At 38.5% G+C, this 16168-nt stretch overlaps 1 long non-coding RNA gene across 1 annotated transcript in view; it reads left to right on the top strand.

Moving 5' to 3' along the window:
* Positions 1-10041, top strand: part of LOC118579424 — a 53743-nt gene extending 43702 nt beyond the window's left edge. The window contains exon 4 of the long non-coding RNA XR_004944470.1: positions 9953-10041. This is a non-coding gene — a long non-coding RNA (uncharacterized LOC118579424). The remainder of the gene's footprint in view (positions 1-9952) is intronic.
* The last annotated feature ends 6127 nt before the right edge of the window (positions 10042-16168 follow it).

Raw genomic sequence — 16168 nt, 5'->3', positions numbered from 1 at the left:
CAGCCAATCTAGCCAAATCAGTGAGCTCCAAGTCAGTGAGAAATCCTCTCTCAAAAAGCAAGGTGGAGAGTGATTAACTTCTGGCTTTCATCTACAAGTGTGACTTTCCCCATGCATGCATACATTCACAGTAAAATAAACAATAATACAAATTTAAAAGAGGGCAAAGCATTCTCAGAGATGGTTTTGTTATTTTTTTAATTACTCTTTATTTTTCAAATGTTAAAACACACAGGGATCACCCAATGACAGAGAAATGAACTACATGAACAACCTGGACAAGAGTGGGAAAAATGCAGGGCAAGGTTTGAGGGAAGGGAGGCTTGGGGGAGCAGGAGATCCCAGCTGGATCAGGAACAGAAAGGGAGAACAAGGAATGGTAGACCATGATGGATGAGGACCACATGAGAACAGGAGTGGGCAGAGTGCTAGAGAGGTCCCCTGAGGTCCAAGGTGATGCATCCTCTGTAGACTGCTGGCAGTGGTCAAGAGAAAGCCTGATCTGACCTAGTCTGGTGATCAGATGGCCAAACACCCTGACGGTCGGGCTGGAATTCTCATCCAGTGCCTGATGGAAGTGGATGCAGAGATCCTCAGCCAGGCCCCAGGTGGAGCTCCGTGTGTCCAGTTGTGGAGAGGGAGGAGGGACTGTGGGAGCGTGAATTGTTGAGCTCAGGATTGGAAAAAGCACGGGGACAAAAGGCCAGACGAATGGAAACACATGAATTGTGAATCAAAGGCTGTGGAGCCCCCAGCTGGATCAGGCCCTCTAGATAAGTGAGACAGTTGAGTGGCTTGGACTGTTTGGGAGGCATCCAGGCTGTGGGACCTGGACCTGTCCTTAGTGCATGAGCTGGCTGTTTGGAACCTTGGGCTTACACAGGGACACTTTGCTCAGCCTGGAAGGAGGGGACTGGACCTGCCTGTACTGAATCCACCAAGCTTAAATGAATCCCCAGGGGAGTCTTGTCCCTGGAGGAGATGGGAATGGAGGGGAGGGTGTGGGGGAAAGGTGGGGTTGGGGGCGGGAGGGGGGAGGACAGGGGAACCCATGGCTGATGTGTAAAATTAAAACACAAATACAATAAAAAAGGGAAAAAAACATACAATATATTTTGTTCATATTCTTTTCCTTCCTCCAACTTCTCCCAGAATTTCCATACTTCTGACTTCCATACCCACCCAACTCTATATTCTTTTCCTCTTAAAAAAAAAAAAAAAAAAACTATACAAACAATAGTGTATGCAACCTGCATGCATGAGCACACACACACACAAACACACACACACACACACCAACAACCAACAACAACAACAATAACAAAGCCATGAAATCTATTTTGTGTTGTTACCCAATTATTCCTGAGGCTGAGGCATGCCTCAAAGCTAAAAACAGATCTACCACAAGACCAGCATATATACAAAGGACTCTATCTATATCTTACTATAGAGACACTTGCTCTTCATGTTCATTGCTGCTCTATTCACAATATCCAGAAACTGGAAACAGCCTAGATGACCATCAACTGACAAATGGATGATGAAACTGTGGTACATTTACAAAATGGAATATTATTCAGCTATTAAGAAAAATTAAATTTTCAGGTAAATGGCTGAACTAGAAACAGTCATTCTAAGAAGGTAACCCAAACCCAGAAGGACAAACACTGCATGTTCTCTCTCTTGTGTGATGTTATCTTGTTAAGGTGTAGACATGAGTATACCAAACAGAATATCCACAGAGTTTAGGTAGCCAGTAAGGGCCCAAAGGAGGCAGGGGGAATCTTTCAAGAAGGGGGAAACAGAATACAGTGTTATAAAGGATTCTGTTCTTCAACAAGTGAGGTGATCTGGTCTTAAGTGATGAAGGACTAGTCTTCACTGAGCAGTATTAGTTGGTATCACTTTGTCATGCACTGCGCCATACAAGTGCATCTTTCTGATACCTCTTTGCAATGGGTGCTTACAAACACCTAGACAGCAGGTATGTTTAAGATGGGCTTATTGATTTGGATATTTGTTGTTGCTTTGGCCAGTAGGCTCAAAGATAAAACTGTGCAGAAATTGTGCTAGGCCATAAAGTTGCCATGTCTGGAGTCTAATTTTACCATGGGATGTAATCATTTTTCTAACCTTGTGCTCAAATCCCTTAGCATGTCCTTATAAGCTGTCCCAAATTCCCATGCACATGAAAGACATAAGAAAAAGCTTTTTTTTTTTTTGGGGGGGGGAGATGAAGCCCAAGGCAATTAGGTTACAATCAGGACTTTTAAAAATGATCTTGTGTTATTCTTCCTGGCAGTGCTTAGATTTAACCATCTGACAGGATATTATATATTGGTTTGTTGATGAATCTTGTTTATTACCCTAATAGAAACAATGTAAATGCTACTGGGACATAGACATTACCTAGTATGTTCACTAGTGTATCTTCCACACCTGGAGCACAGACTAGCCATCACAGGACTAGTGACTTACTCTGTGGAACTTTACTATCAGAGTTCACACAGAAAAGGCTGGGAACCTCAGAGCACCCCTAGTTAACTCTCTCCTGTACCACTTCAGTTTATTCTAGTGAGTTTCCCAAAGCACTCAAATAGAATTATATTTAAGTGTTGCACTCTCCACAGCTTGGGCAGAAATCCATTCAATATCCATGAATGTTGCCTATTCAAATAACAATATAATTCTTGCACTTGTTTTAAGTGATTCTAAAAGGAGGAAATCATTGGCTTTACAAGACTTTTATAATTGGAAAGCTGGGTGCATTTTAGCAGAGGCTAATGGATTATTTTTTCTGTGGAGTTGCATTTCCAGAACTCCAGGAAAGGAGCTCTTATTAAACTTTTAAGCATATTCAAAACAAGCTTTCTTTTATGTTTCTAAAGGAAATTTACATACTGTTCCTGGTTTTATAGCAACTTCAGTTTCATGGCCCTTAAATCATCATTTTACATCCTCAGCATTCAACAAAGAACAAAATATGTGTCCCATAGAATTTGTGGCTTGTTTTAAGGATGCAAGAGGGTCCAGTTGAGAGCTGTACAGCTCAGAACAAATACAATCTAAACAAGACAGTATACTGTTAAGTGCAGCTCTATCCCTGTCCCTTCTCACAAGAGACTGCAGGAAGAAATTTCTCCCTCAAACATGGAATTCACGGAACAATTTAATTCTGCAACAGTCATACACTAGGCAACAGAAAAAATCATTTCATCTCCTAGTGTTTTAGAGACCCCAGGCAAATGTAAACAGTAGATGCTGTTAGACATTAAGTATTCATTATGAGCACTAAACAGCTAAACTAGAAATCTACTGATTTATTTGAAATTCCATCTGATTCTAGTAGGAGATTTATTAAATTATTTACCAAACTTCAACAGGAAAAATTACCATTGATTGACTCTGAATGTACTGTTTATGAAGGTATATTTATTTCACAGCATGGTTTATATTAAGCAATAAACTATGTCACAAAATAATTTCTCATGTCTACCATTAATTCACTTACGATACATTTTCATGTAAGACTATGGTGCTTCTATGAAAGCACTCATTGATGATTATGTATTTTAAAGATCTTCTGATAAGATTTATCTTCTTTTGTAATTGCTGTCTGAGTGCAAGACCAAGCTTGGATAGTTATACAGAGAGAATGGTCCTCCATCTACCAACATCACAATAAACAAACAAAACCCACATAATAGTATTATAACTATTTCTAGATGATACATCTCCAGATCTTTCTGAATAATCAAATACTATTCTCTTAACTGAGCTTTTCACTAGCAAATATTGATGTCTACATATAGTTACATGTATATCCACCCCTTCACCATCACCACCCTCAACAGGCATTGTAAACATCTGGACACTTGGTAAAATGGAAATGCAGGAACACAAGTAAGGAAGTTACTTAGAAGCAGAAGTGAATGGAAATAATGGAATGAATGTCACTGGCAGTAACACACAACTACCACACAGGAAGCAGGTGTGGCAGTCCAGCTAATAAAGTTGTCCGAACCTCAGGGGAACAGAAGTATAAAGTGAAGATCTAAGATAGATGTGTTTCCAGATGATATATGATTGTTGGTTATAAGCATGTGCAAAGTTCTACGAATGAGAACAGAACAGGTCTGGGTGGAACCTGTGACCACTAAGAATTAATGACAAAAGATGGAAAAGAAGGATGGAGGGACTTGAACACAAAGAAGATAAAGTGCAGGAGACATCTTTGTGATGATGGCTATTTGTATCAGGGCTCTGATGAGTAAAAATGAAGTGAGGAGAGAGTGTGAGGTCTGAGGGACTGGAAGATGCTTTTCTTCTGGCCTTCAAAATAGAACATTGGGTCATAAGCCATGGAATGTGGAAGCTTCTAGAAGCCAGCCATGGCAGGGATCTCTGGGAGTACTATAGTTCTGCTTATAACTTGGTTTTTAGCCTCATAGGCAGATGTGGAAGAGCAAGTCTCTGAAGTCACTTTGTAGTCATCTTTGATAGCAAAAACAGAGGACAATACCCCACTCTTAACTGGAATAGCCTCACTGTGTGTGGGAACTTTCTAGATCACCCATTTTAGCCAGTGAATTAGAGGAAATAGTTTGGGTTGCTGACTTCTCATTTAACCACCAACTCCTTCAATATAGGGGTGATTGGTTTGATTTTTAGGTTTCATTTTCCTCTTTTCTAGATAGCTAGATAGAATGAATTCATGGCATCTTAAAACAACATTTTGCTATTTAAATGATTAGGCCAAGTAGGTCTCATATTATCACTATAAATAAATTACTGGCTAGAAAAAATTTAAAGTTTGGCAATAGAGTTAGTTCCTCCATTTAATTAGTAACAGTGAAAGTAATTAATTTGTTTTGCTCAATTATAAGGATATTTTAATATATTTACACTAGTGATGTCTAATGAGATAAACTGAGATTGATCTGATAATGTCATGATCCTTTTGGGAGATAGGAATAGACTTTTAATACTGTTACTAGACAGAAACAATGCAGGCATGTTCACAGTCTATTCCCCCCACTCTATGTGCTCAAGTCAATTACATGACTCTTAAGGAAATATATGTAGATGTCCTGCCAGTTATTCATTTCTCATCATCTATTTATTCTCACTTAGGTTGAAAATATCAAGGGAACTCTTCTAGAGCCCCTGTACTGGGTCTCATAGCCATGAAATGAGTCTTTAAACCCCCTTTATTTAAGATTGACCAAAAGGAGATGAAATGTCACTACTTTGTAATCCACCCATTTCATCATTTAGCTTTAAAAACAAAATAGTGAAAACCAGCTTTCACAGTCTAATTTGCATACCAGCTCTCAGGCTACAGGCCTGTACTTGCACAACCTCTTCAAGATTCCACTTCCCCACCCAATGCTGTGGGAACAGATGCAGTACTGTAGTCACATGCTATGAGAGTTGCATGAAATAGTGTCTTCAGAGGTTTGAGCTGGTGCTGGCTGAGGTGGTTGGTAGAGAAAATAGAAGACTCATCCCCCATCTCTGAGGAAGCTATTTGAGTATAATATATATGATGGAGCATCTTTGGATGATATCATCTTCATTTGGTAAGAAAGAGAGTCTGGCTAACTCATAATCTGTCATTTCCCATTCAGTTGTAAAATTCTGCAATTTGGGAAATAATACACATATAAAGTTCCAAAGAGAATGGATAGTTATATAAAAACACAGTGGAAGACAGAAATGCATTTAGCTATGATTCTATAGTCACCTATGTTAATATTTATTCTAATGCTAGCTAGAAATGCCCATCAAGTGATGGACCAAGCATTCTACTGGTGTTTCAGGCATCTTCAGTCAACTTTTATGATCAAATAAAAACCAATATTTGTTGCTTCTTCAATGACAAAAACAGCTTTAAGGGTTTTTCTGTGTATTAACACTCATGTACACACACACACACACACACACACACACACACACACACACACACGAAGTAGAAGAGGAAATCCAGGTAGAATGTTTAAAATTAATTATCCAATAAATGTACATTAACTTCTGATCTTACAATATAAAACTATTTCTTCTCTAATGCTTTCTTCTCAACTTTTATACTGCTTTAGTTCTTAGTTTTTATTTTTTTTACTTTAAAAAATGGTATGTGTGTGTTTTGCCTGTATGCATATCTGTGCACCATGTGTGTATTTAGTGTCTGCAGAAGCCAGAAGAGGGCGCTAGCTCCTTCATGTCAGTACTGGAAATCAAGCCCAGGTCCCCTGGAAGAACAAACAATGTCAAGCCACCTCTCCAGCCCAATTAACACTTTTGTTCTATGTTCTAAGGGTATCAGAACATTTAATATAAGGAACTCAGAACAAACTTGGACTTAATCTGAAAGTCATTTCAAATATTTAAGAAGTTTCAATTTTTAAAATTTTTTTGGCATAGCAGGATCTAGATTCAAATGTCAAATGCCACATATAGAAAGTTAAATAGATGATAATATTATTTTTATATAATTTATTTATTTTTCTTTTATGTGTATTGGTGTTTTGCCTCAGGTATGTCTGTGTGGGGTGTCAGATCTTGGAGTTACAATATAATTGTGAGTTGCTATGTGGGTGCTGGGAACTAAGCCCAGGTCTTCTGGAAGAACAACCAGTGTCCTTAACCATTGGGCAATCTCTCCAGCTCCAGATGACCTTATTATAATGAGGCTTAAGTACTGGCTGAACACCCAGTCACTCCTACAGAGAAGGGATATGAGATAAAGAATGAAATCAAAAACTAGGTTCAAGATAAATGAAGTGCTAGCTGCTTCATAAGATGAAGGGAGGTTTATGTATAACCCAACCAGTTTGTGTTCTAAAACTACAATATGAGAAAAATGTCAATCAGTGAAATTCATTTTAGTGATAAGTTAAGTATCATACTTAGGATAGTTCATTCCAGCATGTGATCAATATTAGAATTATTTAGATATTTTATATTTTTCTTTTTCAAATTAACTTATGTTGACAAAAATGCTTATGTTCACTGTGATCAAAATTCATGTTTATCATATACCAAGTAATACTGTATGTAAGCATGACATGGTTAAGGTAATCCAACTCTCCAATGCATTATCTCACATTCTTAGGTATTTTTGTAGTGAGAACTCTTTAAAAATCTCCCATTTTAGCAACTTTTGAAACTGGAAGTGTTGTTATCAACTATATTTACTATGTTCTAGCACAGACCTCTTAACTCATGGCTCCCTTCACACTGAGAATCTCTTGTCTGTTAATCATTGTTGATGTAAACATCTTGTTAAATAAGAAACACAGAACCAGAGTTAATAGCCAAGAGGTCAGAACAATATCTAAGAGCTAAAAACCTAACCCTTCACTGTTTCTGCTGTCTTTCCTCTCCACAAGAGGTCTACTTTCTGTGTGTTTTTCCTTTTTATAGACTTTCTGTTCTGTCTTCTCATTGGTTGTAAACCCAACCACATGACCTCCTCATCATTGCCTGTCTGTACAGACCTCCAGGTCTTCTATGGTTGCTATTGAGATTAAAGGCGTGTGTCTCCCTGCTGGCTGTATCCTTGAACACACAGAGATCCACCTAGCTCTGCCTCCTAAATGCTGGGATTAAAGGCATGCACCACCACCACCCAGCTTCTACTATGGCTTGCTCTGACCCCAAGGCAACTTTATTAACATACAAATAAAATCACATTTTAGTACAAATAAAATATCACCATAAATCACTGTGTTGCCTGTCCCAATCCCTGCCAACTAAGCCCCAGTGGCCAACTTCGCTATCCACTCTGTGTTCAGCTCTCTGAAGCTCCACACAGGAGTGCGATCATGTGATGGTATTTCACTTAACAGAATGTCCTCTGGGTGGATCTGCTGTGTCGCAAATAATAGACCTGCCTTCATTTTTAAGGCTGTGTGGTAGGCGCTGTGTGCACCAGGTTTTCCTTATGCTCTTGTTTGTTGAGGGACACATTGGCTGATTCCCTCTCTTGCTTACTGTAAACAATGCTACAATGAGTGTGAGAGTGTGGGTGTCTCTTCTAAGTACTGACTTCATTTCCAGTGTGATTGCTGGCCCATACAGCAATTCCATCTTTTAACTTTTGAGGAGCCCCACTCTGTTTTCCCCCGATGGTCTGGTAAGGTACTTCCTGTAGTAGGCAGGGACTCTGTAGGTGAGACATTTCCACCCATTAGATAAGAGTCATCTTAACAGAAGTAATGCAGAATCTCATTGTGGTCTTAATTTGTATTTCACTGATAATTGGTGATATTAAGCACCTTTACACACCCGTTGGTCATTTGAATAATCCTTTCAACTAATCTTAGTTCAGAACCTTGGATCCATATTGGTTCAGGGTATTGGATCAAGTACTGAGTAGCCTGGGTTTCTCACATGTTTTGGATGTCAGCCTCTTACCAGATACACAGATTGTAAATACATTCTCTCATTATAGTCATGATCCTTCCTCCCTGTTGACTCTTGCCTTTGCTGTCTAGAAGCTTTATGGTACAATATTACTATCAGAAGAAACTACAGAGCATCTCTGTTTACAATGTCTACACAACAAGTATTAACACTCACATGTAACTACTGACTAATGTGTTGGATGAAAAAGATCTAGATAGAACAAAACTTTGACCAAAATCTAAGATGCATCAATAGGTACATATGGAAATTCAGCTACAGAAATCAGGATCATCTTCAAGAGCTAAGAACTATCTGAATGATGTATCTGTAGAGCACATAGCAGTTACTTTTTGCTCTAGGTGACTGGTTTGGATTTCACAACTATTTCAAATGCACAAGGTAAAAAGAATACCACTCCCAAGTTGGAGGCTTAGAATCCAGTCTTAGTTTGCATAAACCATGTTCTAGACATGTACCCATTTCCTCAGCTCTAAGCTGTTGTGTTTCCCAGCATTAGTTTAACAATGAAATGAAATCATTTTGTTCAACTTACAGAGAAAAAAAGAAACAAAAGATACAGTGATCATATTGCTGAGTTAATTTGGGCGATGATGTGGTATCTACATTGTCCTTTGTAAACTAGAATCTATGTTAAAATTCCTGCATAAAATACTTGTAAGAAATAGGACTTTTATTTAAATCATTAAATTGTTTAAAAAAATCACAAAGAGTGACATAATTATTAGGTGTACCTAATTGTCTCTTTTTATTGAGTCAACAAAATTACAACTTTAGTTCTAAACAAATCAAGAGCTAAAGGAGAGACACATGAAGAAGATGGATTTCCATTTCTAGTTGCCTAAAGTAGAAGTGAACTCAGAGAAAGCCATTTTGACTATATTATAATAAATCATTGTGTCAACATTCTGTGTCAATAAGAGAAAACTGTTATCCTTTCTCAAGAAGCAGGAAAATTTTAAGGGTGAATTCATTAGTTGCATTGATAACCACTTATTCAAGACTGCTTCATCATAAATATGAAGTTATCATTCATAAAAGAATATATGATTATATAGGTTGGAAAATGCTAGAAAGTTTACAATGTTATTCCACAGCTGTATATGATGGCTGATGCTTGTGTTCTCAGCACACGGGAGATGAAGGCAGGAATATTAAGAGTTGGAAACCAACCCAGATTCTAAAACAAGGGTCTCAGACTGCCTGGAGCTATCAGCAAGACTCTGCATTAAAACAAAATTCTTTTCCAGGAAACCATATCATTGAGTAAATTAAATTGTCCCTCATCTAGACTAACTTCTTTGGAGTTTTTTCAATAAGCATATATCAATTGTTCATGTTTATTGGGTATGCTGCAACATTCCACATATGTATATACTATGTAATCAGATCACATGTGGCCACTGGGTATATCTAGCACCTCAGGTACTTGTCACTTCTTTGCATTGGAAACATTCAATGTCCTCTATGTGCTCTTTGTACTAGTCAACTAATTGTTCTCAAATAGTGAATTAACTTTTTTCAGGTTTCATCAGGAAGACAAGCATGGTGACACAAACCAGTAATCCCAGCCAAAGGAAAACTGAAGCAGGAAGATTGGGAGCTCAAAGCCAGCCTGGGCTCACAATGACACTCTGTTGGGAAGGGACGGGAGGGGAGGGGAAGGAGGGGAAGGGGAGGGAAGAGAGGGAAAAGGAGGGGAGGGGAAAGGAGATTTTTAAATTTTTGTGTCCAGCCAGGGCCGTGGCAGTAAGGGAGAACAAGTTTTATGTTTCTTCTTTAAGGTAAAGCAGAGTTTACTCTTGATTTAAGACAGCCGCAGTATATAATAAGATTCAATTTCAAAGAATAACAAGCAGGCAACGACACATTTAAAACCAAAATATATCTTTCCTTCTTTGGATTGGTTTGCTTAGAAGAATTTCTTTCTGAACTAAAATATTTTTGCAGAACCTCAATATATATAACAAACTAAAGCCATATTGTATGAGCTTAAGATAAATTATGTCACATTTATTTCTTCTGATGCAAATCTAGCAGTACAAAGAGAGCTTTGATCAGTTAAAATATTTTACTTAACTATAAGAGGGTCACTACCTGTGAGGGTCTTCTATCCCTGTTTGTACTCTTATATGCATATGGCTATAAATATGAATATAGACTATTCAGAATTAATGGTAATGAGCCATTTTAAATGGGAAACGACTATATTGATTTAATAGTAGCAATGGTGTTTCCTTGTACTTCTTTTTTATTATTTACTCTCTGAAATTTTCACCCATGTATACAATGTACCTTGATGACATCCACCCCTCAACTCCTTCACTTCATCTTTGTGCTTCTTAAATATCCTGGCCTATGATAATTCAATTCTCTTTGATGTGTAAAATCCAGAAAGTTAAGGTAAAAACACAGTAAAACTTGTTTCGAAGTTTAATCAGCAGTGGCATCAAGAATTTGTTCACATGTTCTACTATAGAACTAAGAGTCACATGCCCAAAGCTAATTACTGCTTTCTTAAAGGGTCAAATCTTCACTAAGAGATACTTTACAATACATAGACCAAGCAGAGGAAAAATTACATCACAGTCTAAATTGTAAGAAAAAAAAGGTAGTAAGTGTGGCATTTGTATTGGTATACGTGTGTGTGTGTGTGTGTGTGTGTGTGTGTGTGTGTGTCCTTCTACCTATACATCTATTCTGAGTATATGTATATATTGATTTATATATATGTATATATATAAAATTATAAAGTCATCCAATGTATGAAATATAATTAAATTGTCTGATTTGGGAAGGATTAAAACTAAAACATGGGATAATAGTAATATTTAAGTTTGGAGGGATATGATCTTGGTGGAGCTACTATAAGATCCTGTATTATTTATTCTGATGTATGGTAAAGACAATCATTAATTTTATATATCATTAAGATAGGCAAGCCTATTATTATAATAGCTTGGATAATTAGTAACATAGACATCTGACCTGTAACTATCAAAAATTAATCTGAATGAAGGGGAAAACCTCCTTTAACAATTTAAAGAAACAAAAGGAAAAATGAAACAAACTTGTCACAAATTATTACGTGGTGTCAATAAACACAACACAGACATATTAGAAGTTGTGTGTGTATGTGTCTGTGTGTGCCTGTGTGTGTATGCGTGTGTATGTGTTTGTGTCTAGTGGTTATCCAGGATTGATACATTGGTATTAAAAACTCAGTAGCTAGTTTGAAGCCAACTTAAGCTGTGTGCAGATTTCACTGTCAAGTTCAGCTATACAGGAGACCATGCCAAAAAAAACCCAAGGCTGGAAATCTGGCTCAGTCGTAAAGCACTCATGTGCAAGGACCTGGGTTCAATTCACAGATCAGAAAATAAATATTTTTTCTTTTTTTTCTTTTTTCTTTATTAAGAAAATTACTACACACTCCACATATTATCCACAGATTCCCCCTCCTCCTTCCTCCCTCCCTCCAGCTCTCTTTCCTAAGCCACCCCACATCCCCACATCCCCCAAATCGAGGTCTTCCATGGGGAGTCAGCAGAGCCCGGCACACTGAGCCTAGGCAGGTCCAAACCCCTTCCCACTGCACCAAGGCTGTGCAAGGTGTCACACCACAGGCACCAGGTTCCAGAAGCCTGCCATAGACCAGGGACAGATCCTGATCCCCTTGCCTGAGTACCCCCCAAACAGTTCAAGTCAAACAACTGTCTTCCATATCCAGAGGGCCTAGTCCAGCCCCATGGGGGCTCCACAGCCACCAGTCCACAGTTCATGGGCTTCCACTAGTGTGGCCAGTCATCTCTGCACGTCCTCCCATCATGATCTCCACGTCCCTCACCTGCAGTATCTCTCCTCTCTCTCATCAATTGGATTCCCGGAGCTCAGCCTGGTGCCTGGCCTTGGATGTCTGTATCTGCCTCCATCTGTCACTGGACAAAGACTCTATGATGACAGCTAGGTTATTTGCTAGGCTGGTCACCAGAGTAGACTGGTCCAGGCACCCTCTGGAATACTGCCAGCAGAACAAGGTGGGGTCAACCTTGTGGATTCCTGAGAGCCTCCCCAGAAACCCCGCCTCTTCCTATTCCCATGATGTCCTCATCTATCATGGTATCTTCCTCCCTGCCCTCCCACTTTGTCCCTGTTCCAGCTTGACCCTCCCATTTTCCTATGTTCTCATCCCCCACTCCTCACCCCCTGCCACCACACCCACACCCAGTCCACTCATGTAGATCTCATCCACTTCTCCTTCACAGGGTCATCCATGTGTCCCTCCTAGGGTCTTTCCCTGTTAGCTAGCCTCTCTGGAGTTGTGGGTTGTAGTCTGGCTGTCCTTTTCCTCACATTTAATATTCACTTATGAGTGAGTGCATACTATATTTGTCCTTCTGGGTCTGGGTTACCTCACTCAAGATGCTATTTTCTAGTTCCATCCATTTGTCTGCAAATTTCATGATATTGTTGTTTTTTAGTACTCCATTGTATATATGTGCCATATTTTCTTTATCCTTTCTTCAGTTGAGGGACATCTAGGTTGTTTCCAGGTTCTTGTTATTACGAATAATGCTGATATGAACATAGTTGAGCATGTGTCCTTGTGGTAAGATTGAGCATTCCTTGGGTATATGCCCAAGAGTGGTATAACTGGGTCTTGAGGAAGACTTATTCCCAATTTTCTGAGAAACCACCATACTGTTTTCCAGAGTGACTGTACAAGTTTGCATTTCCACCAACAGTGGAGGAGTGTTCCTCTTGCTCCACATCCTCTCCAACACAAGCTGTCTTCAGTGTTTTTTATCTTAGCCATTCTGACAGGTGTAAGGTGGTATTCTCAGAGTTGTTTTGATTTGCATTTCCCTGATGACTAAGGATGTTGAGCAATTCCTTAAATGCCTTTCAGCCATTTGAGATTCCTCTGTTGAGAATTCTCTGTTAAGCTCTGTAGCCCATTTTTTAATTGGATTGTTGGGTATTTTGGTATCTAGCTTTTTTGATTTCTTTATATATTTTGGAGATCAGCCCTCTGTCAGATGTGGGGTTGGTGAAGATCTTATCCTATTCTGCAGGCTGTTGTTGGTCCTTTGCTCTACAAAAGCTTCTCAGTTTCAGAAGGTCCCATTTGTTAATTGTCCTCTTGGTGTCTGTGCTACTGGTGTTATATTTAGGAAGTGGTCTCCTGTGACAATTCGTTCCAGACTACTTCCGACTTTCTCTTCTATCAGGTTCAGTATAACTGGATTTATGTTGAGGTCTTTGATCCACTTGGACTTGAGTTTTGTGCATGGCGACAGATATGGATCTAATTGCAATCTTCTGCATGTTGACTTCCAGTTATGCCAGCACCATTTGTTGAAGATGCTCACTTTTTTCCATGGTATAGTTTTGGCTTCTTTGTCAAAAATCACATGTTCATAATTGTGTGGGTTAATGTTAGGGTCTCAATTTGATTCCATTGGCCCACATGCCAGTTTTTATACCAGTACCAAGCTGTTTTTATTACTATAGCTCTATAGTAGAGCTTGAGGTCAGGGATCATGATGCTTCCAGAGGATGCTTTATTATACAGGATTGTTTAAGCTATCCGAGGTTTTTTTGTTTTTCCATATAAAGTTAAGTATTGTTCTTTCCAAGTCTGTGAAGAAATGTGTTGGGATTTTGATGGGGGGTTGTATTGAATATGTATATTGCTTTTGGTAAGATTGCCATTTTTATTATGTTGATTCCACCTATCCATGAGCATGGGAGATCTTTCCATTTTCTGATATCTTCTTCAATTTCTTTCTTCAGAGACTTAAAGTTCTTATCATACAGGTCTTTCACTTGCTTAGTTAGAGTTATCCCAAGGTATTTTATATTATTTGTGGCTATTGTAAAGGGTGATGTTTCTCTGATTTCTTTCTCAGCCTGTTTTTCATTTGTATATAGGAATGCTACTGACTTTATTTTAGTTAATCTTATATCCTGCCACCTTACTGAAGGAGTTAATCAGCTGTAGGAGTTCCCTGGTAGAATTTTTGGGATCACTTATGTATACTATCATATTGTCTGCAAATAATAAAGGTTTGACTTCTTTTTTTTCCAATTTGTATCCCGTTGATCTCCTTTTGTTGTCTTATTGCTCTAGCTAGAACTTCAAGTACTATATTGAATAAGTATGGGGAGAGTGGACATCCTTGTCTTCTTCCTGATTTTAGTGGAATCGTTTTGAGTTTCTCTCCATTTAATTTGATGTTGGCTGTTACTGTAAATTGCCTTTATCATGTTTAGGTATGTTCCTTGTATTCCTGATCTCTCTAGAACCTTTATCATGAAGGGGTGTTGGATTTTGTCAAAGGCTTTTTCAGCATCCAATGAGAGGATCATGTGTTTTTTTTTTTCTTTCAGTTTGTTTATATGGAGTATTACATTGACAGATTTTTGTACGTTGAACTGTCCTTGCATCCCTGGGATGAAGCTTACTTGGTCATGGTGGATAATTTTTTTGATTTGTTCCTGGATTCGGTTACCCAGTATTTTATTGAGTATTTTGCTGTGGATATCGCTCTGTATAAATAAAGTTCTGATTGGCCAATGGCCAGGCAGGAAGTACAGGCGGTACAAGAGAGAAGAGAATTCTGGGAGGTGGAAGGCTGGGTGGGGAGAGACACCGCCAGCTGCCTCCATGAAAAACAACATGTAAAGACACTGGTAAGCCACAAGCCAAGTGGCAAAGTATAGACTAACAGAAATGGGTTAATTTAAGATAGAAAAAGTAGATAACAAGAAGCCTGCCACGGCAATACAGTTTGTAAGCAATATAAGTTTCTGTGTGTTTACTTGTTTGGGTCTGAGTGACTGTGGGACTGGCAGGTAAGAGAGATTTGTCCTGACTGGGCCAGGCAGGAAAATTCTAACTACATTTTGCATCAATGTTCATGAGGAAAATTGGTCTGTAATTCTCTTTCTTTGTTGCATCTTTGTGTGGTTTGGGTATCAGGGTAACTGTAGCCTCATAAAAAGAATTTGGTAATGTTCCTTCTGTTTCTATGGTGTGGAACAATTTGGAGAGTATTGGTATTTTAGCTCTTCTTTGAAAATCTGGTAGAATTCTGTGCTGAAACCTGGGCTTTTCTTGGTTGGAAGACTTTTAATGACCATTTCTATTTCTTTAGGGGTTGTTGGTCTATTTAAATAGTTTATCTGGTCTTGATTTAACTTTGGTATGGGGTACCTATCCAGAAAATCATCCATTTCTTTCAGATTTTCCAAATTTGTGGAGTACAGCTTTTTGAAGTATGACCTGGTGATTCTCTGGATTTCCTCATTGTCTGTTATTATGTCCCCCTTTTCATTTCTGATTTTGTTAATTTGGATGTGCTCTCTCTCTCTCTGCTTTTTGGTTAATTTGGATAAGGGCTTATCTATCTTGTTGGTTTTCTCCAAGAACCAACTCTGTTTCATTGATTCTTTGTATTGTTCTCTTTGTTTCTATTTTAATGTTTTCAGCTCTCAATTTGATTAATACTGGGCATCTGTTTCTCCTGGGTGAGTTTGCTTCTTCTTGTTCTAGAGCTTTCAGGTGTGCTGTTAAGTCACTAGTGTGAGATTTCTCCAGCTTCTTTATGTGGGCATTTAGAGCTATGAATTTCCCTCTTAGCACTGCTTTCATGGTGTCCCACAGTCTGGGTATGTTGTACATTTGTTTTCATTGAATTCTAGGAAATCTTTAATTTCTTTCTTTATTTCTTCCTTG

The sequence above is a fragment of the Onychomys torridus genome, chromosome 3 (genome assembly GCF_903995425.1).
Source record: "Onychomys torridus chromosome 3, mOncTor1.1, whole genome shotgun sequence".
Lineage (NCBI taxonomy): Eukaryota > Metazoa > Chordata > Mammalia > Rodentia > Cricetidae > Onychomys > Onychomys torridus.
Note: the sequence above shows the minus strand (reverse complement) of the source record. Positions and strands in the feature narration are given on the sequence as shown.